The following is a 27,318-nucleotide window of genomic DNA, read 5'->3' on the forward strand; positions in this document are numbered from 1 at the left end:
CAAGGATGTGTGCTGAGTCCTCAATTGTACTCCCTATACCTCTTCATTCACCTGAGGAAGGAGCAGTGCTCCGAAAGCTAGTGTTTAAATCCAACCTGTTGGACTTTAACCTGGTGTTGTAAGACTTCTTACTGTGCTCACCCCAGTCCAACGCCGGCATCTCCACATCAGTACTCCCTATACACACACGATTGTGTGGCAAGATTTAACTCCAACTCAATCTATAAGTTTGCGGTTGATACGACTGTGATGGGCCGTATCTCAAACAACAACGAATCAGACTACAGAAGGCAGATAAATTACTTGGTTGCATGGTGTACCAAAACAACCTCTTTCTAAATGTTGGAAAGACCAAATTGCCTCAGGAAGCGTAGTATGACACGCACTTCCGTCTGCATCAATAGCTCCGAAGTGGAGATGGTCGATAGCTTTAAGTTCCTGGGAGTCACCATCACCAACAGTCTGTCCTGGTCCACTCACGTTGATGCAACAGTCAAGAAAGCCCAACAATGTCTCTACTTCCTACGGAGGCTAAAGAAATTTGGCATATCTGCGTCAACTCTCACAAACGTCTACAGATGTGTGATAGAAAGCATCCTATCCGGCTGCATCACAGCCTGGTATGGCAACTGCTCGGTCCAAAATCGCAGACTTGTGGTGAACTCAGCCCAACACATCACACAAACTTGCCACCCTCCCATTGATTCTGTCTACACCTCCCGCTGCCTCAAGAAGGCAGACAGCATTGTCAGAGACCCCTCCCACCCAGACATTGCCTTCTTCCAGACCCTTCCATCAGGCAGAAGGTACAGAAGCCTGAAGACCCACACATCCAGACATAGGAACAGCTTCTTCCCCACAGCTACAAGACTCCTCAACGACTCCCCCTCGGACTGATCTGTTCCCTGTAAGAACACTATTCACAACGCCCTATGCAGCTCTTGCTCATGTATTTGCTTTTTTTGTCCCCTTGTTCCGCACTGTAACCAATCACTGTTTGTCGATGTACCATTTGTCAACGTACTCGGTCGCTTATTCTTTTGTCTACTGTGTACGTTCCCTCGGCCACAGAAAAATACTTTTCACTGTACTTCGGTACATGTGACAATAAATCAAATCAATCAATCACTCACTCAATCAATCAGAAGTATAGCACAGAAATGGGCTATGCAGACCAGTAAGCCATGTCAGTGTTTATTAGCCACATGAACCTCCTCCCAGCTTTCCAAATAGCATATCTTTTTATTAATTCCTCCCTCGCTAGAATCCATCGAATTCCTACAGTGCAGAAGGAGGCATTTGGCCCATCGAGTCTGCACCGACTCTCTGAAACAGCACCCTACCTAGGCCCACTCCCCTGCTCTATCCCCACAATCCCACTGAGCCTGCACATCTTTGGACACTAAGGGGAAATTTAGTATGGCCAATCCACCTACCCTGCATGTCTTTGGACTGTGGGAGGAAACCGGAGCATCTGGAGGAAACCCATGCAGACGCAGGGAGAACGTGCAGATCCCTGGCACTGTGAGGCAGCAGTGCTAACCACTGTGCCACAGTTCAATAGAATTTACAGTGAAGAAGGTGGCCTTTCAGCCCATCAATGCTGCACCAGCCCTTGGAAAGAGCACCCTATTTAAGCCCACGCCTCCATCCTATCCCCGTAACCCCTCCTAACATTTTGGACACTGAGGGGTCATTCAGAATAGCCAATCCACCTACCCTGCACATCGTTTTGGGTTGTTGGGTGAGACCCACACAGACACGGGGAGAATGTGCAAACTCCACACATACAGTGACCTGGGGCCGAGATCGAAGCAGATCCTCGGTGCCATGAGGCAGTAGTGTGCCACCATTCCGCCTTATAATATTGAATACAGACTGAATATTTCACAATGAGTTACAGAAATGCTTATTTACTGATAGAGCTGTCATGAACTTCCAACGGTACAAACAAAATAAATATTTACACTTTGGAAGCAGAGCGAGTGCACAGCTCTTTAGGTAATGCATTTTGGAAGGTCTAATGCAGATAGGGAATATACAGTGAATGGTACAACCCTCAAGAGTATTGACAGTCAGAGAGATCTAGGTGTACAGGTCCACAGGTCACTGAAAGGAGCAACACAGGTGGAGAAGGTAGTCAAGAAGGCATACAGCATGCTTGTCTTCATTGGCTGGGGCATTGAGTATAAAATTGGCAAGTCATGTTGCAGCTGTACAGAACCTTAGTTAGGCCACACTTGGAGTATAGTGTTCAATTCTGGTCGCCATACTACCAAATGGATGTGGAGGCTTTAGAGAGGGTACAGAAGAGACTTACCAGGATGTTGCCTGGTATGGAGGGCATTAGCTATGAGGAGCAGTTGAACAAACTCTGTTTGTTCTCACTGGAACGACGGAGGTTGAGGGGCGACCTGATAGAGGTTTACAAAATTATGAGGGGCATAGACAGAGTGGATAGTCAGAGGCTTTTCCCCAGGGTAGAGGGGTCAATTACTAGGGGGCATAGGTTTAAGGTGCGAGGGGCAAGGTTTAGAGTAGATGTAGGAGGCAAGTTTTTTACACAGAGGGCAGTAGGTGCCTGGAACTCGCTGCCGGAGGAGGTGGTGGAAGCAGGGACAATAGTGACGTTTAAGGGACATCTTGACAAATACATGAATAGGATGGGAATAGAGGGATACGGACCCAGGAAGTGTAGAAGATTGTAGTTTAGTCGGGCACATGGTCGGCATGGGCTAGGAGGGCCGAAGGGCCTGTTCCTGTGCTGTACTTTTCTTTGTTCTTTGTTCTCTCACAGTCAATGGTGTGAGCTATCAGCACGCACCTCACTTCTCATGAACTTGCTTTACGTCCGTATCACTCCAGTCAGTCCGGTAGGAAGAAAAGGCGCGGACAGAATGTGGTAACCTTGAGCATGGGCAACGGTGAACAAAATGTCTCGTGGCCCACACTCAGAAGTCAGGTGGAGCGCATGTGGGCCAAGGTCTGAAATGGAAACTGGATAAACACACGAAAGGAGTAGAAGGCTATGTTGACTGGGTTTGATGAAGCACACTGGGAAGAGGCTCTTATAGAGTATAAGTAACTAACGTAGACCCGCTGGGCTGAATGACCTATCTCTGTGTTAAAAATATTAGACAATACACCACATCAGAAATTTTTTAAAATAAATTTAGAGTACTCAATTAATTTTATTCCAATTAAGGGGCAATTTAGCATGGCCAATTCACCTACCCTGCACATCTTTTGGGTTGTGGGGGCGAAACCCATGCAAACAAGGGGAGAATATGCAAACTCCACATGGACAGTGACCCAGAGCCAGGATCAAACCTGGGACCTCGGCGCCGTGAGGCCGAGTGCTAACCCACTGTGCCACCGTGCTGCCCTCCACATCAGGAATAGCAAATCACCCCAAGGCACAAGATTTAAATCCAGACTCGGATAGCTCCCATGAGACATTCTATGTAGTCACTGAGCTAAGATTGCAAATGTTACATTACAGAATTTCATAGAATTTACAGTGCATAAGGAGGCCATTCGGCCCATCGAGTCTGCACCGGCTCTTGGAAACAGCATCCTACCCAAGCCCACACCTCCACCCTATCCCCATAACCCAGTAACCCCACCCAACACTAAGGGCGATTTTGGACACTAAGGAGCAATTTAGCATGGCCAATCCACCTAACCTGCACATCTTTGGACTGTGGGAGGAAACCGGAGCACCCGGAGGAAACCCACGCACGCACGGGAAGAACGTGCAGACTCCGCACAGGCAGTGACCCAAGCCGGGAATCAAACCTGGGACCCTGGAGCTGTCAAGCAATTGTGCTAACCACTGTACTACCCTGATGTACGGGTCTGTCATGTGGGACCTTGTCAAATGCCCTATTAAAGTCCACATAAACTACACCCACAGCCCTTCGCTCATCAATTTTCTTTGTCAATCCTCAAAACATTCAATCACATTGGTGAGACATGATCTTCCCCATACAAAACCATGCTGCCCGTCACTAACTAGTTCATTTTCCTCCAAATGTGCACACATCCAGTTTATGGGCAATGCTGTTTATTTATGTTGACTGGGAATAGACTGAGACGGATTAGCTTCATTTTACCTGAGTATTCCTATGGCTGACGTGAACATTTCATCAAATCAGCCAAGCCTGGATTTGATCTCTCGATCTAGAGTGGCAAAGGGTATTGGTCTAATTCAGAAGAACACCTCACTGTTTATTAAATGCTTCCCACTGTAGACATTTGCTGTGGTCCTTTGACAAATGAACTCTAACTTTGTCTTGGGCTCGTCAAAGGGATAGGATTTAAGACTCATTACTGACTGTTCAAGAGGAACTTCCAATCTCAATTTTGTTTTTATAGATTTAGAGTACCCAATTATTTTTTCCAATTAAGGGGCAATTTAGCGTGGCCAATCCACCTACCCTGCACATCTTTGGGTTGTGGGGGCAAAACCCACGCAGACACAGGGAGAAGGTGCAAACTCCACACGGACAGTGACCCAGAGCCAGGATCGAACCCGGGTCCTCAGCGCCGCAGGCAGCAATGCTAACCACTGTGCCACCGTGCTACCCCCTTCCACTCTCAGTTAAGAGCATTAATCAACGTCCCTGTGGCGTTTGCACCTTCTCCCCGTGTCTGCGTGGGTCTCACCCCCACAACCCAAAGATGTGCAGGGTAGATGGATTAGCCACGCTAAATTTTCCCTTAATTGGGGACAGAAAAGAATTGGGCACTTTAAATTTCAAAAAACGAAAAAAAACCACAGTATTAATCAAGGACGAGGGAGGGCATGCATCTCAAGTGCCTTTACTTAATGTCAAACTAAATTATTTTTAAAACTGGACAAATGATTGGCGAAGCCACATCTGTGCAATGTTGGGTGTTACGCCTGCAAACAGCCATCGGTATACTGGGAGAGATCAAACAAATGATAATTGTCAGGCTTACAGCAGACGTCCAAAGGTGGACTTGAGTTCAGTGAGATAGTGGAATCAGAGGAGACATGGCTCACACTTTAAAATAAAGAGAGACATTGATATCTTTGATGTAAGTGGGCCATCTAACTTGGGCTGAGTGCAGAATTAAAGGACGCAAGCAGAAAATTGGTAGGTCTTGAACAGGATTACAGGCTCGAACGAATTGCGTTGCTCTTTCGAGCAAAAGTTATGTAGAGCAAACCTCTCAAGTGAAAACAATGGTCCAAATAATTGAGGCAAATGCTTCCCTCAGGAAGAAGCTGTATAATTAACTGGTTATGAATGTTACCTGGGTAGTCGCAAGGAGCATGGATTATTCTCTGCGGAGCACAGAAGGTTAAGGGGGGGTGGTGCTCAGAATTGAGCGATTGGGGAGAGCAGATCAGGGTGGGGACTGGGGGGAGTGGGGGAGTTGGGGGTGACGGGGCGCTCTGTTTGCTCTGGGGGGAGGGTTGGCAAACAGGGGACAGGGACACAGATTTAAGTTAATTGGCAAATGTGCCAGAGGTGAGCTGAGAAATATTTTTATTTGCTGCTTTATGATCTGGAATGCGCTGCCTGGAACTGTAATGGAAGCAGATTCATGAGTAAATTTCAAAGTGGAATTGATAAATGCATAAAAAGGAAGTATCTTCAGGGGCTAATGAGAGACATGATGGGCAGAATGTCTCTTGAGTTATAATCCCAGTTGATCTAACTGGGCAGGAAGATCCCAGAATGGAACCCGAGCTCAAAAGGCCGTAACTTTATTTTTTAAATATAAAACATGAAGGAATAGAGTCATGGGATGGCTAATTAGTTTTAACGACAGGAATTATTTTTTATTTAACATGAAAAATTATATTATTATACGGTACACCTTTCCTCCCCCTTTAGCTTAACAAATGCACACACAGAATTTCAGAATGCTCACCGCTAAGGGAAAGCATTATTATGAGAGAAGAATATTTTTAAAATTTAGAGTACCCAATTAATTTTTTCCAATTAAGGGACAATTTAACGTGGCCAATCCACCCACCCTGCACATCTTTTGGGTTGTGGGGGTGAAACCCACGCAAACATGGGGAGAATGTGCATACTCCACACGGACAGTGACCCGGAGCCAGGATCGAACCCGGGACCTGGGCGCCGTTAATCAGCAGAGCTAACCACTGCGCCACTGTGCTGCCCCTCTTGAGGAAGGAGCAGTGAGGTAGCACGGTAGCATAGTGGTTAACACAAATGCTTCACAACTCCAGGATCCCAGGTTCGATTCCCGGCTTGGGTCACTGTGCGGAGTCTGCACGTTCTCCCTGTGTCTGCGTGGGTTCCGGTTTCCTCCCATAGTCCAAAGATATGCAGGTTAGGTGGATTGGCCATTCTAAATTGCCCTTAGTGTTGGGTGGGGTTGCTGGGTTATGGGGATAGGGTGGAGGTGTAGACTTGGGTAGGGTGCTCTTTCCATGAGCCGGTGCAGACTCGATGGGCTGAATGGCCTCCTTCTGCACTGTAAATTCTATGATTCACCTGAGGAAGGAGCAGTGCTCCGAAAGCTAGTGATTCAAAACAAACCTGTTGGACTTTAACCTGGTGTTGTAAGACTTCTTACAGTGCTCACCCCACTCCAACGGCGGCATCTCCACATTGTGATTAATGTGGGAATAGGGCAACGGTGTAAGGTTGGCATTCCAGAGAGATATGCTCAAAGGCTGTCGACGTGCAAAACTATTTTGTCACAGCAGCAGTGGTGTGTCATGAATAAATGGAGTGAGAAAAATCTCAAATCTGCGAAACGCTGTTAGCAAATTGAGCACCAAGAAATAAGGTGGTATTTGTTAAAAGCAACCTCAGAATAAACTTGCCAATACAGCTCCTCGATATGCTGCCATAAAGGAAGTCCAGGGGGCGAGAGAGGCCGATGTTTTGGCCTTTGCCTCCCTGACAGCACGGAGACGGATCTTGCTCAGGTGGCGGGACTGGGAGCCACACTGAAAGCGGGGGTGTGGGTGTGGGTGAGCGACCTCGTGCAATTCCTGAGGCTGGAGCAGGTCAAGTTCGTCTTGGGAGGGGGGGTCGGCGGGTGGGTTCACCCGGAGGTGGACGCCATTATTGATTTCCTTAAGGAGGACTGAGGGGTCAGCGGGCGGGGGGGGGGGGGGGGTTAAAATGGGGACGGTGGGAAGGGAGAAGGCGGCGGTATTAGAGGAGCGGCGGGGAGGAAGTGGGTGTTGGTTGTTCTGCTTCTGCTTGTTTATATGAAAATGCCTTGAATAAAATGTGTTTTAAAAAATGCTCTACTGATAAAACACCCCCATAAATACGCAGATACAAATGCCTCTGTGCCTGTGAAGAAAGGCAATGATCCGCTGATATTTTGTTTTGGGCATGCATGATTCAAATAGTCTTAGCCGTGTGCTACAGAGACATAACTAAGAGATATTAATAAAGTAAGATGCCGATTAAGTGACTCTGTAAACGCTCTTGATGAACTGAACCTTCTTTCTGCCTCACAAGTTCCAATAATGGCTCCAAGCGTAAAATCCTGTAACTGAAAGAATGGTGCTGTGTAAAATGATAATGCTGATTACAGTGGAAAGGGCACATTGAATGAATCCTCTGCATTATGCAAAAAAAAAATCAGGATTTAGACGTAACGTTAATATAGTCCCCAAGGGGATAAAATTAATCTCTAACTAAATTACTAATGTTAAACTTCTTTTGGTTTAATCCCTTATTAAAGCTCTGTTATTCAGTGTTTTTAAAGCTGTGTGTGTGTGTGCTTCTAACAGCTGAGGTGTGAATGATTGCCCATTGACATCAAGGCAACATACAACCAAGTATGACGGAGCACGAACAAAATTGAAGTTGATAGGAATTGGGGAAAGTTCTCCATTGGTTTGAGTCATAACAACCCAAAGGAAGATGGTTGTGGTTGTTGGAGGTCAATCAGCTCAGCCCCAAGAGAGTCCTGCAGAATCTCCTCAGGATAGTACCCTCGGCCCAAACCTCTTCAGCTGCTTCATCAATGGCCTTCCCTCCATCAGGGGATTTCTGCCGATGACAGCACCATTCACGACTCCTTCGATACCAAAGTGGCACATATCCATACACATCCATACAAGCTTGGGCTGATTAATTGCAAATAACATTCATGCCACATAAGTGCCAGCCAATGACCATCTGCAATAAGAGTGAATCTAACCATCTCCCGCCCCTCCTGACATTCGATAGCATTACCATTACTGAATCCCTTAATATCAAGTTCCTGAGAGTTATCATGGAAGAGAAATGTAGCTGGTGCAGCCTCACTATGGCTACGAAAGCAGGTCAGAGAGTAGCTCACCTCCTGACCCCCCAAGGCCAGTCCACCATCTACATGGTACAAATCATGACAGCAGACACACAGGAACACCATTCATTGCCTGAAAGGTCCCCTCCAAGTCACACAACATTCAAACGATATTACCACTCCTTCACTGTCATTGGGTCAAAGCCTTGGAATGCTGTCCTGAGCTTTTCACTGCACAACATGGGCTACAGCAATTCAAAGAGACAGCTCACCACCACCTTCTCAATGGCCATTATGGGTGGGCAATAGATTCTGGTTTGCCAATGGTGCTCACATTGCAGAAATATTTGCTTAAAAAAAATTATTGCTAGTCTATATACCTTCTGCCAAATTTTTCTTTTGTCCTATTTTGTATACCTTGAAGCACTTGCTTGCAGTGATGTGCACTCCCATGAGGTCAGGCAGCCATCTGACACATCACCTATATATGATTGCTTTTCAAAAGGCTAACTGGAGAGTGAGAAACCCTTAACTGTGATTTTCAATTGTTTTCTTCATAGCATAAGGGTCTGGCGCAGATAAGGTTAACATGGGACAGGTGCAATATCACCCACAGTGTGGTGTAAGAGAACACATGACCTGTACCCCAGCATCGGTCTAGTGTTGGACAGAGCTGTGTGTCCAAGCAAGGATGGAGACGGCTCCTAACTTGAACCCTTTACTGAAAGTATAGTTAATAATTACACACAGTTAACCTACTTAAGACTACAAAGATTTTATTAAGACCTATCAAATGGTATCCAACATTCTACAACATGGTGGCAGTGAATGTAATTTAAAATTCTACAAGACTAAAGAAAAATTTGAAGAATCATTCTGACCTGAAAAAGGAAGCAGGCACACAGAGGAAAGTTATCAGGGAAGAGCACCAAAGAAAGGCTTGGAAGCTGAATGCAGAAATTTAACACTTACAGCAAAAGACTCCATAAGATCTCTTGGAAGTCCATCTTCAATTCCAAGAGTGCATAGTCAGAAAACCTAGCAGGGGCGAGATAAAACTTTAAAATTCCAGGATAAAGCAAGTCATAGAACATAGAACAGTACAGCACAGAACAGGCCCTTCGGCCCTCGATGTTGTGCCGAGCAATGATCACCCTACTTAAACCCACGTAACCCGTATACCCGTAACCCAACAATCCCCCCATTAACCTTACACTACTGGCAATTTAGCATGGCCAATCCACCTAACCCGCACATCTTTGGACTGTGGGAGGAAACCGGAGCACCCGGAGGAAACCCACGCACACACGGGGAGGACGTGCAGACTCCACACAGACAGTGACCCAACCGGGAATCGAACCTGGGACCCTGGAGCTGTGATGCATTGATGCTAACCACCATGCTACCGTGAGGCCCCTGAGTCCTGAGAACATTTTAAATAGTTCAGTGGTCAGAAATTGCCATTTAAAAACTCAGTTGGAAGAAGATTCCCAAGATGCTCCAAGCCAAGGGAAGAAATACCCTACCCAGCCAGAACTATGCCAGCACTGTGATACAAAGTGTCCCCATAGGCGAGCTCAATGTCCTGCAATTTCCACCCAATGCTTTCAATGTAACAGAATCGGATGCCTCTGTAAACTGCACAAGGCCAAAATATCTAAACGCACAGAAGATCCAAAGATGATTCATGCCGTTGAGACTGAACACCAGGAGGAACACAGCCACACTTCCTGGGTGAGGCCAAAGATCCTGAAGTTTTCTTTTGGAATACAAACATTTTGGTTAACGACCATCTCACAAACCTTAAATTGGACTGGGGAGCCAGTGTTATGGACCTATTGGACGAAGAACCCTGGCTGAGAGACCTCTGGCTTTGAACAATGGACACACCACTCTGTGGGCCAGGAGGGATCCGGCTTCTGGTCATTGGCACGTTTCTGGAACCATTAAGGTGTTGCAGCAAACAAACCTTCGAGCTGACGTACATTATCCATAACCAGCCGTTTTCTCTCTTTAGAAGAGAGTGCCTGTGTAGGCCCGAATCTCCTCAAAATGGATGAAGATGTCAAGACAACGGAACAAACGCTGCAACTCCCAGCCAGCAAGAAAAGCCACAGACAATACTGTGACCAAGTAGCGCTGTCCATTGCCGACAGCGCACTGCACAGCCAAATGCAGGGGTGAGCTTACTAAAAAAAAACACATCCTCAAAACAGGAAAGGCCATCTTCCATCACAAAGGACACAATGATCCCCACACAGGAAAAAAAGAGGAAAACAATGACATGGTGATGAGCACAACTTTTGTCCACACTGCAAGAAACGGACCGGAGCAACAGTTGTCTATCATCGCAACTGTCGAATCAGGAAAGAGCGGTTCAATGTCAAGGAATGGAAAGAGACGATGAAAAGACAACCAGGTACCAGAAGAACCTCCAAATCCATAGAGTTTATCTGAAAAGACAGAGCTGACAACTTTCCAATAATAGTGCGAATGAGATATGGAAGGGTTAAGAGGTCTCCGGGTGCCTTAAACTATGACTCAGAGATTCAAGGGGGGAGATGGGGTGGTAATATTGATGGAATTACATGGGGTGAACTAGGATACCTTGAAATACATTGGATAAAGCTTGGGGGGGGGTATGTAGTATAATAAGGGTCTGGCACATATAAGGTTAATGTGGGCCTGAGTACAGTACTGCCCAGACAGTAATGTAAGAGAACACATGGCCACACCTAGGGGTTAGTCTAGTGTTGGACAGAGTTGTGTGCATAAGCAAGCATGGAGACAGCTCCTAGCTTGAACCATTTGCTTTACATATTGTTACGGTCCCAGCTGATGTTACAACTGATTCTAGAATGGAACCCTGGTTCAAAAGACCGTAACTGTTACATTTTTTTTAGAAAACGTGAAGGTACAGAATCACAGGGCTGTCAATTAGTTTTTAACGATAAAGAACATTTATTAACCATGAAAAGATTGACCATAATACAATGCTCCTTCACTTCCATTTATCATCACAACTGAACACAGTTTTCAAGGATACACAAAGGTGGGGATTCGTCGATTCCCCAGCCATGTGTCTCTCGGGCCCACGCCGTTCGCTGGTGGCGGATTTCGTCTTCCCGCCGTTTGTCAACGGGATTTCCCATGGTAACCACCCCACACCCCCGGAAATCCCTGGGCGGGTCTGTGCTGCCTGCTGGAAAAGTGAATCGCAACAACCAGAGAATTCCAGCCAATATGTCATAATGTTCTCAATGAACGCACATTTCCTGTAACCCACAGGCTGACTGTATTCCGACACACTCCACTCTGAAACCAATTGAACTTTTGTTGATTTTCTCCACAAATCCCCCAGATGATTCTCACACCAAGCACCAACTTAATCTCACTGAACTGCAGTTGCATGCAAGTGAGTCCAAATTCCACTCTCAAGACGATACACTTTAGAATCTGCTTTCAAGAGAGCTTTCCCAACAAGTATCTACATCCAAATTTTACAACTCACCCTTCAGTATTCCTTTGTCTTGAATGCTTTCAATCTTTGACACAAGATCTTGAGGAGCAGCCACCAATTGCTTCACAATTATTTCAATTATCCTTTCACAGGCTGCAGTACGATCTCTCAACCCTTAGGATCACTTCAGGTAGCTTTAGCTTCTCATTCACCAACTTCCTCTCAGCTCTTTCTGTGACTTTAATAAATTAAACCATGTTCCAGTTGCAGTTTCCCCTGTTCCTTTAACTTCAGACTTCCTGGAACCTTCTCTTCCTTCACCAGTTTCCTTAACTATCTATTCTTCAGATTTCTGGAACTTGCTTCCTTGCGCCTTAAGCCATTGTATGGCTTTTCTTTTAGCCACTCTCCTTGCTAATCCCCTTCTGCTACTTGCAGAACTGTTCTCTCTCTAGCTTCCTAGTTCCGTCTGCTATGAATTAAGTTAAAACACAATCACCAGGCCTGTCTCTCCTAAAGTGGCCCATGGTTGCTAAGCAACATCTCATTCATTTGCCAAGCTCGTGTTTATTTTTCCTGTCATAAACTCTCTCAGCACAATACAGCCTGTTTGAAATCAAAAATCCCTATACATGCAAATGCATGTATCTAACTAGAGTTGTACCCATTCCTACACAAAAACACTGAATTAAGCCACTTAAATCCATACCAAATTTCTTTTCTTTTTTAATTTTTTCCAATTCAGCAGCAATTTAGCGTGGCCAATCCACCTACCCTGCACATATTTTGGGTTGTGGGGGCGAAACCCACGCAAACACGGGGAGAAGGTGCAAACTCCACACGGACAGTGACCCAGAGTTGGGATCGAACCAGGTACCTCGGCGCCGTGCTGCCCTGTCACACTGTATTTCTAATATTTAACAATACAATTACAGATCATTTAAACCATTTCTGCTTCCTGATAATATGCACATAGTTCTTGTAGTTAGTAATTACACATAGTTAACCCACCGGACAGTATCTGACATCCTACAAGAATAGCGTGTGTTTATTAAACCAATCATATCAATCCGACTGCCACCTGAGATGAGAATAGCTAATTGACCATGAAGTTCCTGCCCATATAACTCAGCACCTTTGAATAATAAGACATAGGAGTGGAAGTAAGGCCATTCGGCCCATCGAGTCCACTCATTGCAATAGTTGGTATTCAGTTCTCCCATTGTTGCTGGTGCTCTGGTGTGAATCTGACTACCATTTGTCCTCTTACAACAAACATGGCTGAAAGGGCATTTCCTCTAATTAACCATGAGCAAAGTTATGGAAACCCGACTCATAATTCCTACATTTTGTATTTTTCCCTCAGATTGTTCCCCCCCCCCCCCCTCCCCCAATTCCCGCCTTTTTTCTTAAGGTGGTCCAATTGTGATCCTTACCACTCCACCCCCAATAGCTGGCACTCGCCTTGTTTCACTTGCCATTTGCCAGTCAATGAAGCAAGTGGTGATGTCAAACTAAACGGAGGGCCCTGGACGCCAAGAACATCTCCTGGCACAATCGCCATAACCATTAAAACACAAACATGAATTTAAATGCAAAGTGTCAGTTTATATATTGGAACAAATCTGCTGAATTTGCCTTGCCCCTTTTGAATAATTTGCTCCATCTGTGGGTACGTAGTTTACTGGGATTCCGTCCGGGCTTTCAAGCAAGGCGCATGCGTATTTCTAGCAGAGATTGCTGGATAGTAACAGTGGGAAATCTGATTGGTTGATTGTGGTTTTTTTTGCATTGGTTTTTCGCAGAATCTTTACAATGCAGAAGGAGGCCATTCAGCCCATCGAGTCTGCACTGCCTCTCTGAAAGTGTATCCTACCTCATCCCACTCCCCTGCCTCATCCCCATAACCTTGCACATTTTCTCTTTTCGGATCGCAATCCAATTCCCTTTTGACCACCTCAATTGAACCTGCCTCCACCACACTCTCGCTCGGCGGCGATCCCAACTTTTCCCCCCATGCCCGAATCTCCCGTCCCAGCGGGGAACACATTCCAGGTGCCCCGGGACAGAGAATCCCACCCATGGTCTTTTGAGCTAGGGCCCTATTCTGGTATCTTCTCGTCCAGCTATGACATCAACTGGGATCGGAACAGATTCTTCTGCCCAATTGATGCCCTTTCCTTTCCCTCTACCACTTCCCAATTGAGACGGGTTAATTTAAAATTTTTTTTTTAGAGTACCCAATTATTTTTTCCAATTAAGGGGCAATTTAGCATGGCCAATCCACCTATCCTGCACATCTTTTGGGTTGTGGGGGCGAAACCCACGCAGACACGGGGAGAATGTGCAAACTTCACGCGGACAGTGACTCAGAGCCAGGGTTCGAACCCGGGTCCTCAGCGCTGTAGGCAGAAATGCTAACCACTGTGCCACTGTGCTGCCCTGAAACGGGTTAATTGAGCACTGCCCGGGAATCCAACCCAAGATCCTCTAGCCTGTGTAAGACAGGAAATCTGTGTCCAGACAAATTGGCAAAGCAATTGAAAACGCTGAGTGCAATAGTAGAGCGTGCTCCCTGTTTTAATAAGGATGTAGTGTTATTGCGATACAGTACGAAACATGTGATGGGTTACTAGGGCTCTTTGGAGAGCAGAGAACTGAAATTCCAGTTTTCACAAAGAAAAGCAAAGTGTGCAGAGCTGCCAACTAAGGAGTGAATTCAGCCCATTACATACACGTGCATCGGTCATCATGGTTGTACTATCCTTCAACCACAGTTAACCCTGCCCATTCTCAACATTTCTTTAATAAAACCAGGCCTGGCAGCATCTGTGGAGGAAGAAACAGAGCTGACATTTGGAGTCCGTATGAGTCTTTGTATATGGACTCCACAGTCCATATCCACAGATGCTGCCAGACCTGCTGAGCTTCTCCAGCATTTTCTGTTTTTAGCTCAGGTTTCCAGCATCTGCACGATTTTGCTTTGATCCCAATTTCTTTCAGTTATTAGGTTTTGTTGGAATCACAAAATTTATCTTTGTTTTTAAATTTAGTGTACTCAATTCATTTTTTCTAATTAAGGGGCAATTTAGCGTGGCCAATCCACCTAGCTTGCACATCTTTGGGTTGTGGGGAGGAGATCCACGCAAACACGGGGAGAATGTGCAAACTCCACACGGACAGTGACCCAGAGCCGGGATCGAACCCGGGACCTCAGCGCCGTGAGGCTGCAGGGCTAACCCAGTGTGTCACCGTGCTGCCTACAAAATTGATCTTTTTCTGTAATTAATGACCTCTGCTAACGAATGCTTCAAAACATACGCTTGACTTCTTTTCAGGTGCCGTTAATCAGGCAGAGATTTTCATGAACGGAAGCATTTCGAGACCCTAATTTTAAACGAGGACCAGGGGAAATTTAACAGAGGTCTCCGGAATTACTAAGGTTTGTTCGAGAAAATAAGGAGGAACTGTTTTTTCACTGGCGTGAGGACTGGCAACCATCGGGCACATATTTGAGATGAATTAATTGGCGAAAGGGCCAGAGTGAGAGGAATTTTTTTTTTCCACACAGAAAGTTGCAATGATCGAGAATAAACTGGCTGGAAGGTTGGTGGGAGCAGATTCAATTCCAAAGGGAATTTAATAAATACTTGAAAAGCAGAGAGCTGCACGGCCATTGGGAAAGAGCAAGGGAGTGAGACTAAAGAAATAACTCTGTCAAAGAACTGGCACAACCCCAATAGATCAAAGAGCCTCCTGTGCTGTATACGTCAGTGGCACCTTTGGAGAGTATGCAGACCCTGGAGGTCGAGTAGTTGAGTAAATGGCGCTTTATTCAAGGTCAAAGGAAACGGCCCGAACAGCAGCGTACACACACACGGTGAGTCCCAATCGGGACAGCCAGGGTGCCGGTCCCTGTACAGGCCGGCTTTTATACAATCGAATTACGAGATCCAGCTGGGAGAGCCTCTGTCCAGTAGTGGGGAAGCTGGTATTCCACGGGCCCCATGGGGAGATCGATTAGGGCATCCCTGGGATCTCCGGAGGGTTGTTACAGAGAGGATCTGGGCATTGACATCTTTGGTTTGTTTGAATAACGTAAGCAAAAGTATTTTTAGCAAAGTTTATTCAGGTAGAGTCTAGACATCAGTAAAGCTGAAGTGTGTTCAATTATGGCACCCAGTTCTTTTAAATCTCATTAACCTTCAATTTCTGGCTATTATAATCAGCCATTTGTTACAAGTTCCATTTATTAATAAGTCAATCTATTAATACACCATCTAATTAAGCTTGTTCTGAGATGGAACACCCAGAGGACCAAATAAAATGAAAATCGCATTTCACATCACACTAACAGTGTTTCATTTGCGTGTACAAAAGGCAATAATTGCAGAAAATTGCAATATTAAGAGTCAAATCCAACAATCTACATATTTAAATGTCTTTGGTGTGTCGATTAAAGTGTATGTCACCATTTTGCAGCTAATTATCTCAAATACCAACAACGCTAAACAATTAAATCGAATTCTACATCTTTTAGATATTTCTTTTGGATTTCATATACTGGCTTTGACACAAGTGAGGATATGAAGGGTAACCACCAATCTCCAAAGTTCCCACAGTCCTACGGGTTGCGACTATTTCCATCCATTAGCCTTTGTGATCTCCAAGAGACACGCCAAGTTCAATCCAGCTTCACCTTAGCAACAGGCAGCTGTTCTTCAGACACTCTGCACACCGCTTCAGAAAGAGCTATTAAAATAGAAGCAATGTTAGCAATTGGATAACATACAGCGAGCCTGCAGATTAAAGTAATTTTAAAACTGAGAATCTTAGAACTTTATATTGTGTTCTGTTGTTTGATAACCATTAACTGATAGATCATGAGTAGAGAATAATTAAAAGGCTAATGGATTGCTGGTCATTATATCTGGGGGACTAGAATACAAGGGGATTGAAGTCATGCTTCCTTTATACAGATCCGTGGAGATTTGGGAGCTGTTCTGGGCACCAGACTTTAGGAAGGATATGTAGGATTCCATCGGGAATCTCGACGCTCGAAACATCTCGCGAGATTCAGTGGAACCTGATTACGGAACTTAAGGTGAAGGGGCAATGACCATAATGTGATTTCTCCTGCAGTTTGGGAGGGGCAAGCTGGAATCAGATGTAGCAGTATTGCAATTGAATAAAGGTAACTACAAAGACATGAGGGAAGTGCCGTATAGGAGGCTGTTAAATAAGAGTCCATGGTGTTAAGGGTAAGATGAAAATGAAATGAAATGAAAATCGCTTATTGCCACGAGTAGGCTTCAATGAGGTTACTGTGAAAAGCCCCCTAGTCGCCACATTCCGGCTCTTGTCCGGGGAGGCTGGTTCGGGAATCGAACCGTGCTGCTGGCCTGCCTTGGTCTGCTTTCAAAGCCAGCGATTTAGCCCAATGAGCTAAACCAGCCCCTGGCACCAGATCCTGGCATGGATAGAGGATTGGCTGACTGGCAGAAGGCAGAGAGTGGGGATAAAGGGGTCTTTTTCAGGATGGCAGCCGATGATTAGTGGTGTGCCTCAGGGGTCGGTGTTGGGACCACAACTTTTCACAATATATATTAACGGTCTGAAAGAAGGAATTGAGGGCATTATTGCTAAGTTTGCAGTTGATACAAAGATATGCAGAGGGACAGGTAATATTGAGGAAGCAGGGGGGCTGCAGAAGGACTTGGACAGGCTAGGAGAGTGAGCAAAGAAGTGGCAGATGGAATACAATGTGGAAAAGTGTGAGGTTATGCACTTTGGTACGAAGAATAGAGGCATAGACTATTTTCTAAATGAGAAAAGGCTTCAGAAATCAGAAGCACAAAGGGAGTCAATGTTCAAGATTCTCTTAAGGTTAAAGTACAGGTTCAGTCGGCAGTTAGGAACGCAAATGCAATTTTGCATTCACGTTGAGAGGGCTAGAATACAAGAGCAGGGATGTACTTCTGAGGCTGTATAAGGCTCTGGTCAGACCCATTTGGAGTATTGTTAGCATTACTGCGCCCTGTATCTAAGGAAGGATGTCTTGGCCTTGGAAAGGGTCCAGAGGAGGTTCACAAAAATTATCCCTGGAATGAAGAACTTGTCATTTGAGGGGCGGTTGAGGACTCTGTGTCTGTACTCGATGGAGTTTAGAAGGATGAGGGGGGGATCTTATTGAAACTTACAGGATACTGAGAGGCCTGGATAGAGTGGACGTGGAGAGGATGGTTCCGTCGGTAGGAAAAACTAGAACCAGAGGACACAGCCTCAGACTGAAGTGACGATCCTTTAAAACTGAGATGAAGAGGAATTTCTTTGCCGCAGAAGGCTGTGGAGGCCAAATCACTGAGTGTCTTTAAGACAGAGATAGATAGGTTCTTGATTAATAAGGGGATCAGGGGTTATGGGGAGAAAGCAGGAGAATGGGGATGAGGAAAATATCAGCCATGATTGAATGGCGGAGCAGACTCGCTGGGCCAAGTGGCCTAATTCTGCTCCTATGTCTTCGGGTCTTATGGACTTACAGTCTAATCTCGCGAGACGTCGTGATCTGGATCTCGTTCTAGCTGGAAGAGATCCAGCCGTGCATGTTTAAATGAGCCTATAGCCTTATTTAAATATGCGATGGCCCAATTCGCCAGGGACCCTGACCTTTCCAGCGAGGACTCACCCCGATGCCGTTTGGTATTGGTTCACAGAGTGGTGAACCAGTCATGATGGCACCTAGAGGGGCCTCGCTGGGGAGTGGAGGCCTCCGGGTGGACAGAGACAGGGCAGGGTGGCACACTGGCACTCCCCCCGGCACCTGGGCACCTTGACACTGCCAGCCTGGCACAGTTAAGCAGTGCCCATAAAAGGTGGGGTGAGGGGGGACTCGAGGACCCCAGAAGAGGTACATTGGGTGAAGTGGGGGCGCCCTGAGGTTGCAGTGGGGGCGCAGAGGAGAGTCAAAAGATTGGGGCTGCTCTGCAAAATGGGTCTACATGTTGTCCCCGTGTCCGCGTGGGTTTCCTCCGGGTGCTCTAGTTTCCTCTCACAGTCCAAAGACGTGCCGGTTATGTGGATTGGACGTGATAAATTGCCCTTAGTGTCCAAATCGGGATAGGAGGGGTTATTGGGTTATTGGGATAGGGTGGAAGTGAGGGCTTAAGTGGGTTGGTGCAGACTCGATGGGCCGAATGGCCTCCTTCTGCACTGTATGTTCTATGTTCTTGAAGAAAAGAACAATCTTAAATCGGCGGTGGGAATTGAATTTTGTCAGAGCTGCCGAATATTTGGAACACGGTTCTTTAATCACCTTCTTTAATCACCCCAAATAAGAGGAATAATGTTTATTCTACCTAACGACTAAAGGATTGAAATTAGGAATGTGCATCCAGACTTCAAACAAATTTACAATTGTTTTGTATCTGCAAAAGAACTGGAAGATTTAAAAAAAAATTTAGAGTACCCAATTATTTTTTTCCAATTAAAGAGCAATTTAGCGTGGCCAATCCACCTACTCTGCACATCTTTGGGTTGTGGGGGCAAAACCCGCGCAAAGACGGGGAGAATGTGCAAACTCCACACGGACAGTGACCCAGGGCTGGGATCGAACCTGGGACCTCGGCGCCGTGAGACTGCAGTGCTACCACTGCGCCACTGTGATGCCAAACGAACAGGAAGAATGACTCCTATACACATAATTTATGTGTGTGTTACATTCCAGTTCCCCAGCAGGAAAAATATCACTGCATTGCTGGTTCTTACATTTGGTATGACACACTTAGTAATGCTCCTCAATGCATCTTGACTCATTAAAATAGCTTCATCCACAGGCTAAAGATCTGTATACACAAATTTCCTGCAATTAAGCTACTTCAAATTAGTTATAAATTTACACCTAGAAATTTAGGCAAAAGCAGAAGTCTGCTGTTCTGTTACAATTTATTTATTTATTTTATTTTTTTCCAATTAAGGGGCAATTTAGCATGGCCAATTCGCCTACCCTGCACATCTTTGGGTTGTGGGGGTGAAACCCACGCAGACACGGGGAGAATGTGCAAAAGTTGCATTTTATTTTGAAGCGATTCTCAATGTACCTTCATTGAGATCCGACACTCTTTTTCTGTCCCTTTTGAATTCATCTTTGTGGCATCAGTGTGAGTTACATTAAAAATTTAAAAGCTTCCACCATTGCTGCTGCTGCTAATGTGCATGAGTGATGGTTCGGTTGCTTGAAACTTTAATTTTCAGACTGAAAGAGGGAATGTGTGATGTGAACTCCACGCCTTCCTTGGCCACTATCTTTGTGCTGATTTTTACTTATGCTAATGAGATTGGTGGTAGATTTAGGAATAGATTGACATTGCAAATTAGCTGTCATGGGGAGTGGGGGGGGGGGGGGGGGGGGGGGGGGGGGGCGGTAACTTCCCAATTATACTCACACAGAGAATTCCACCATTTTGTGTCCATACTTTTCCAGTGAATTGATTGGTCCATGGGGATCAAGTGGCATTGTCCGTCACATGATTAGTGATCAAGTGCATCACATCGTCTGATTGGAAAGCACCACTGTTTGACCTGGACCCTTCTGCAGCTTCCCAGGCTTATCCTCGTTTCTAGGGCCGACATTTTAAATGCACTGAATCCGACCGATGAACGTTTGACAAGCCCCTCTATATTCTGGGAGGCTGGTTGGGCTCAGCGGCTGGATAGCGAGTGTGTGGTTCGGAATAATGCCGACAGTATGGATTTGGTTCGTGTTCTGACTGAGGCAGACTTGCGACCCACCTTGTAGCCATCTGGGACGGCCACTTCCAACTAGGTACGGAGAACCTCGCAAAGCCTAGCGGGTAAAACGGACAAGCCAAGACTCAGGCCGGCTCAGAGCCTGAAATGCATATTTGTCAGCAAGAAGTCCAGATGGTATCGAAACTTCGTCCAATTAGCATTTTAATGGGGCCGATTAGCATTTGATGGCCCACCTTCCCCAAAACAAAGGACTGGTACTCGAGCAACCGGGACAGTCCCAGACATTTCGGCAATGTGGTGAACGTATTGCATTAACCATTCACCATGTATGTCACTGTACCACGCTGTTGCCCATGAGGGCTCCACCTATGGACCATTGTAAGGTATTACCTGGGATGTATCATGTTGGTGCCTTTGTGGGCTCCGCCCCTGGTTCCGCCCCTTGAGGGGAGGTATAAAGAGCAGTAGACCTGTAGGCGGCTCTCAGTAGCCGAGCAGTCGCAGACAGGCACTGTTCTAGTCGATTAAAGCCACAGTTTACATCTACTCTCTGTTTCGCGTGAATTGATGGTCGCATCAATTTAATCGACTACAACACCACTATGGAATCGGCCCTCAGCCTGACCGACTGCAACTCGGCCCACAGGCCGCGGAGGCCAAAGGGATTATTTTGCTCTGGCTCCGCTGTTTCGAGAGCTACCTCGCCGCCTCCTCCTCGCCTCCATCTCTGACGATCAGAAGCTGAGCCTCCTCCATGCCCGGGTGAGCCATCGAATCTCTGTACAACTCGAGGAAGCCTCCACCTATGCAGACGCCCTCGCGATGCTGAAGCGTCTATACGTAAGGCCAGTGAACGAGGTGTACACGCGGCATCTCCTCACTACTCGCCACCAACGCCCCGGGGAATCGCTGGAGGAGTACCTACGCGACCTCAAAGTCCTTGCGCGCAGTTGCAACTACCAGGCCGTTACGGCCACTCAACATATGGACCTCGCCGTCCGGGACGCCTACGTGGCTGGAGTCAGGTCCAACAACGTGAGACAGCGCCAACTCGAGAAAGGTACCCTGGACCTGGAAGAGACGCTAAAGCTAGCCTCCTCACTAGAAGTAGTGTTCCAAAGCCTCAATGCGTTCCCGTCTGAGCACGCGATCCCCTCATGGACCCCCGACCAGAGAGTACCCCAGGCCTGTGCTGCGCGGCTGCCCGCCCAACACGGGGGGCTACCCTACTATTTCTGCATCAGCATCAGCACCCCAGGCAGCGCTGCCCGGCCCCGAACGCGAACTGCAGCGACTGCGGGAAAATAGGACATTTCGCTAAGGTTTGCCTGGCCAGGTCCAAACCCTCAAAATTGCAGCCCGATCCTCAGACTCACAGACCCGCAGATGCCGCAGTGTAGCAGCTTGCCTGCCGGCTCCGTGCCCCTTGGTCGCGTCACCGGCCTCGTGTTGTCCGTGGGGACAGCCATCTTTAAGCCCGCACAACGTGTGCGACTCACGGGGGCCACCATCTTGGGTGCCATCTTCCTCGCCGCCCGACACGTGCGACCGACGGGGGCAGCCATCTTGGAACCACCCCAGCACCTCCGACCACGCCGGCTACCTGCAACTCAGTGCGGTCACCCTTGACAAGTCGCGACCCAAACATCTCCGGAGCTCCATGATGACCGTTCGGGTAAATGGACATGAAACACCTTGCCTGTTCGACTCCGGGAGCACGGAGAGCTTTATTCATCCAGACATGGTAAGGCGCTGCTCGCTCCCAGTCATCCCGGTGCATCAAACCATCTCCCTCGCTTCTGGGTCACACTCGGTGCAGATCTGGGGGTGCATTACCGCTCCCCTCGCGATGATTTTAAGTTATATGTACTCCCTGACCTCTTTGCTCCTCTCCTATTGGGACTGGACTTCCAATGCAACCTCAGGAGCCTAACCCTAAAGTTCAGCTGGCCCCTACACCCACTCACCGTTTGTTTTTGTTTTTTTTTTATAAATTTAGATTAGCCAATTATTTTTTCCAATTAAGGGGCAATTTAGCGTGGCCAATCTACCTACTCTGCACATTTTTGGGTTGTGGGGGCGAAACCCACGCAGACACGGGGAGAATGTGCAAACTCCACACGGACAGTGACTCAGAGCCGGGATCGAACCTGGGACCTCAGCGCCGTGAGGCGGTTGTGCTAACCACTAGGCCACCGTGCTGCCCCCACTCACCGTTTGTTGCCTCGCGACCCTGAAGGTCGACCCTCTCCTGCTCTTCACAAACCTCACCGCCGACTGTAAGCCAGTCGTCACCAGAAGCAGGCGGTACAGCATCCAGGACAGGACTTTTATCAGGTCCGAGGTCCAGCTACTCTTGCGGGAGGGGATCATCGAGGCCAGCAATAGCCCCTGAAGAGCCGAGGTGGTGGTCGTCAGGATCGGGGAAAAGAACTGGATGGTTATAGACTACAGCCAGACCATAAACCGGTACATGCACCTCGATGATTACCCCCTTCCCCGGATCGCTGATATGGTAAACCAGATCGCACACTACCGGGTGTTCTCCACGGTAGATCTGAAGTCTGCATACCACCATCTCCCAATCCGCCCGGAGGACCTCCACAACACGGCCTTTGAGGCAGACGGCCACCTCGCCCACTTCCTCCGGGTCCCCTTCGGCGTCACAAACGGGGTTTTGGTCTTCCAAAGAACGATGGACCGAATGGTGGACCAGTACGGGCTGTGGGCCACATTTCCGTACTTGGACAACGTCACCATCTGCGGCCATGATCAGCAGGACCACGATGCCAACCTCCAAAGATTTCTCCAAACCGCCCAAACCCTCAACCTCACTTACAACAAGGAGAAATGTGTTTTCCGCACAACCAAACTAGCCATCCTCGGCTACGTCGTGGAAAACGGAGTTCTAGGACCCGACCCCAACTGTATGCGTCCCCTACTGCAACTCCCCCTTCCCCACTGCCCCAAGGCCCCTGAAGAGGTGCCACAGGTTCTTTTCCTATTACGCCCAATGGGTCCCCAACTATGCGGACAAAGCCCGCCCACTGATCAAGGCCAGAATCTTCCCACTGGCGGCCGAGGCCAGCCAGGCCTTCAGCTGCATCAAGGCGGACATCGCCAAAGCCGCGATGCACGCGGAGGAACGAGTCTGTCCCCTTCCAGGTGGAGAGCGACGCGTCAGACATCGCCCTCACCCCTACCCTCAATCAGGCAGGCAGGCCAGTAGCATTTTTTTCACGTACCCTCACCGCCTCCGAAATTTGACACTCCTCGGTCGAAAAAGAAGCCCAAGCCATCATGTAAGCTGTTCGGCACTGGAGGCACTACCTTGCTGGTAGGAGGTTTACCCTCGTCATCAACCAACAATCGGAAGCCTTCATGTTTGATAATTCACAGCGGGGCAAGATCAAGAATGATAAGATCTTGAGGTGGAGGATCGAACTCTCCACCTATAATTACGATATAGTGTATCGAACTGGGAAGCTCAACGAGCCCCCAGATGCCCTGTCCCGCGGCACGTGCGCCAACGCGCAAGATGACCGACTCCGGGCTATCCACGATGACCTCTGCCACCCGGGGGTCACCCGGCTTCTCCACTACATCAAGGCCCACAACCTGCCCTACTCCACCGAGGAGGTCAGGGCCATGACCACGGACTGCCAGATCTGTGCGGAGTGTAAGCCGCACTTCTATCGACCGGATAAGGCCCACCTGGTAAAGGCATCCTGGCCCTTTGAGCGCCTCAGTATTGATTTCAAAGGGCCCCACCCCTCCACCAACCGCAACACATATTTCCTCAACGTCACTGACAAATTCTCCCGCTTCTCCTTTGCAATATCTTGCCCTGACATGACCGTGGTCACCGTTATTAAAGCCCTGCATAGTGTCTTCACCCTGTTTGATTTCCCCAATTATGTCCACAGCGACCGGGGCTCGTCCTTCATGAGCAACGAACTGCGTCAGTACCTGCTCGGTAAGGACATCACCTCGAGCAGAACTACCAGTGATAACCCCCAGGGAAACGGGCAGGTGGAGAGGGAGAACGCGACGGTCTGGAAGGCCGTCCTCCTGGCCCTACGGTCTAGGAATCTCTCAGTTTCCCACTGGCAGGAAGTCCTCCCCAACGCACTCCACTCTATTAGGTCACTCCTTTGCACGGCCACAAACGAGACCCCTCATGACCACCTGTTTGTTTTCCCCAGGAAATCCACCTCCGGGGTCTCGCTTCCCTCCTGGCTGAAGACACCGGGGCCCGTCCTACTCAGAAAACATGTCAGGAGCCATAAGTCCGACCCCCTGGTCGAGAGGGTCCAGCTTCTTCACACCAACCCCCAGTATGCATACATAGAACACCCCGACGGCCGACAGGATACGGTTTCCCTCCAGGACCTGGCACCCGCAGGTTTCACTACCACCGTCACCCCAACTTACCCCGCCCAACCTACGCTGACCAGCGCCCCAACCCCTACATCGCACCCGCACCCCCTCCCGCCCTCCATTCCTCCTTCACCGACCCACAGGAACGAAGCTCCAGAAGACACGGTCCGGGAGTCCGCGTCTGTGCCAGCACCGGCAACGTCACTGCCTATGCCCGCACGGATGAGTTTGAAACCCACGCCAGCTGTGATACCAGAGCTTCGGCGATTACAGCGCACGTTCCGGGCGCCGGACAGACTGAACTTGTGAACCCTTCACCCCTGCCGGACTTCATTTTTTTTAACAGGGGGTAAATGTGGTGAACGTATTGCATTAACTATTCACCATGTATGTCACTGTACAATGCTGTTGGCCATGAGGGTTCCACCTATGGACCATTGTAAGGTATTACCTGTGATGTATCATGTTTGTGCCTTTGTGGGCTCCGCCCCTGGCTCCGCCCCCTTGAGAGGAGGTATAAAGAGCAGTAGCCCTGTAGGCGGCTCTCAGTAGCAGAGCAGTCGCAGGCAGGCACTGTTCTAGTCGATTAAAGCCACAGTTTACTTCAAATCCTCGTTTTGTGTGAATTGATGGTTGCATCAGGGATCAGTGACCGCTTGGGACACGCCCAGCCATCCAGAAACCCGCCCATTTATTGGTTAAGGAATCGAACGGAGTGATCAGGGATCACCCAATTAGTAAGGCCCAAATCGAAGGACCGCCCAAAAGAGCGCAAAAAACCCTAAGTATAAGGAGAAGAGTCCACCATATGTTCGCTGTCTCTTGGTCCTGGTACCCTGGTCACGGCCCTCTCCAATTGCAGCAACACCAGGAGCAAGTTCACGTTCAACGCTCGCTACCAGACGGATGAGCCTAGCTGAGCAGCAGTTACTCCTTCGGACTCGATAGATCCAGAATGGAATAGCGGCCACTGTTTTCTGGCCTAAGCCGGGTGCCCGAAGTTAAGTACAGGTTGTCTTAGTCGATAGGTGTAGTTACCTAGTAATGTTTATGTTGCATGACTGATTGTATGTAAATAAAGTACCTTTGACCTTGAACTAACTAACTGGTGTTTGGCTCTTTGATCGATAGCCGGTTGAAACTTGTGGTGGTATCATTCGATACCTGGCGACTCTAAGCATTAAGACATAGATAACATAGAAAGAAGAGCAAATTCACTGATTGCCATAATTGGAACAGAGCCACAGAAAGGACAGAGAAAAGAGTATAGGAAAGAAAGCACAACAACCTCCCCGCCCTGCCCCCCGAGCGTGAAAGCCAATGGGAAGCCACGGATTAAAAGGAAACGGCGCAGGCTGACACATCAGCAGAGAATGAGCCATGGGCCTGCCTTTGGGAAGTGCGCACATGACATGGCATCTACATTCTACAAATGGCATGGCACTGTGAACCTTCTGTTGTCACATCGGGCATCCAGGGACCCACAACAGCCATCATTCATTTTCTGTCGTGCTTTATTGCCACACTTATGAATTCACTTGCGTGTTATATTCATACAGAGCAGCAACTAAAGGAGACGCCACAGATTAGGGCAAATGCAAAAAAAATCAAAATTGAAGCAAAGTAAGGATGGGTCAGCCAAAATTTTCCCACGGAAACAAAGCAGAACCTCCCCAAAAGAAAGGACTCAACATAGACTTTTTTTAAAAATCAGCCGTCGAAGATTTGCCGCAACCTGTCGATTGCAAGCTTCAACAGAGCAAAAACATTCATTAAAATTTTTACAATAACCTGCTTTCGAATTGTCCTCTTTGTGCATCTAAGGCTTTTACTTGAAGGAAGCAGCCTCTCTCGGAAGCCTGGAATTTAAACCGATGTTTCCCCCGAGGCTGTCTTTCCTGTCAGCTGATGGGACTTCTCAGCTATAGCTGTGCCCATAATACACAGCAAATCATGTGGAATGGGCTGGATTCACCGTTTTTGAGGCTACCTGCAGAGGACCTGTGGCATTATGGGTCAATGAAATCGGCGACGCCCCCTCAGCGATCCTGCGACCGATGAGGGGCTAGCAGCAGCGCCGCCTAAAACCCCCGGCTCCCACAGTAAAAACGGCTGGAGAATGGCCGGGTCCGTGGCCACGCATGCCGATGCCGGCGACCTGCAGCGGTCGCATTTGCTAGATAGTGCCCACCTGGCCACCCCCCCCACCAGCCCCCCAGCCCTCGCCGAAGCCCCCCCCCTCCGGGAGCAGCACCGCCCCCGCCCTTCTGTGGCGATACTGGTCAGTCTGCAGCCGCCACGCAGTGTTCGCAACTGCTGAGATCACACATCAACCACGCGGTCGGGAACTCGGCCCATTGGGGCGGAGCTTCGGGGGGGAGGGCCTTCAGGTGACGTGCGTGCGGCGCGTGATGAGATGACACCATTTCAGACGCAGCAGAGCATACGAAACCCCCGTCAAGCAGACT

General features: G+C 48.0%; 1 long non-coding RNA gene across 2 annotated transcripts in view; it reads right to left on the reverse strand.

Annotated features, from left to right (window-relative positions):
* Nucleotides 1-15,892: 15,892 nt before the first annotated feature.
* LOC119979735 overlaps nucleotides 15,893-27,318 on the reverse strand; it is a 62,601-nt gene continuing 51,175 nt past the window's right edge. For both annotated transcript variants that reach the window (XR_005463774.1, XR_005463775.1), the window contains exon 4: nucleotides 15,893-16,474. This is a non-coding gene — a long non-coding RNA (uncharacterized LOC119979735). The remainder of the gene's footprint in view (nucleotides 16,475-27,318) is intronic.

The sequence above is a fragment of the Scyliorhinus canicula genome, chromosome 16, assembly GCF_902713615.1.
Source record: "Scyliorhinus canicula chromosome 16, sScyCan1.1, whole genome shotgun sequence".
Lineage (NCBI taxonomy): Eukaryota > Metazoa > Chordata > Chondrichthyes > Carcharhiniformes > Scyliorhinidae > Scyliorhinus > Scyliorhinus canicula.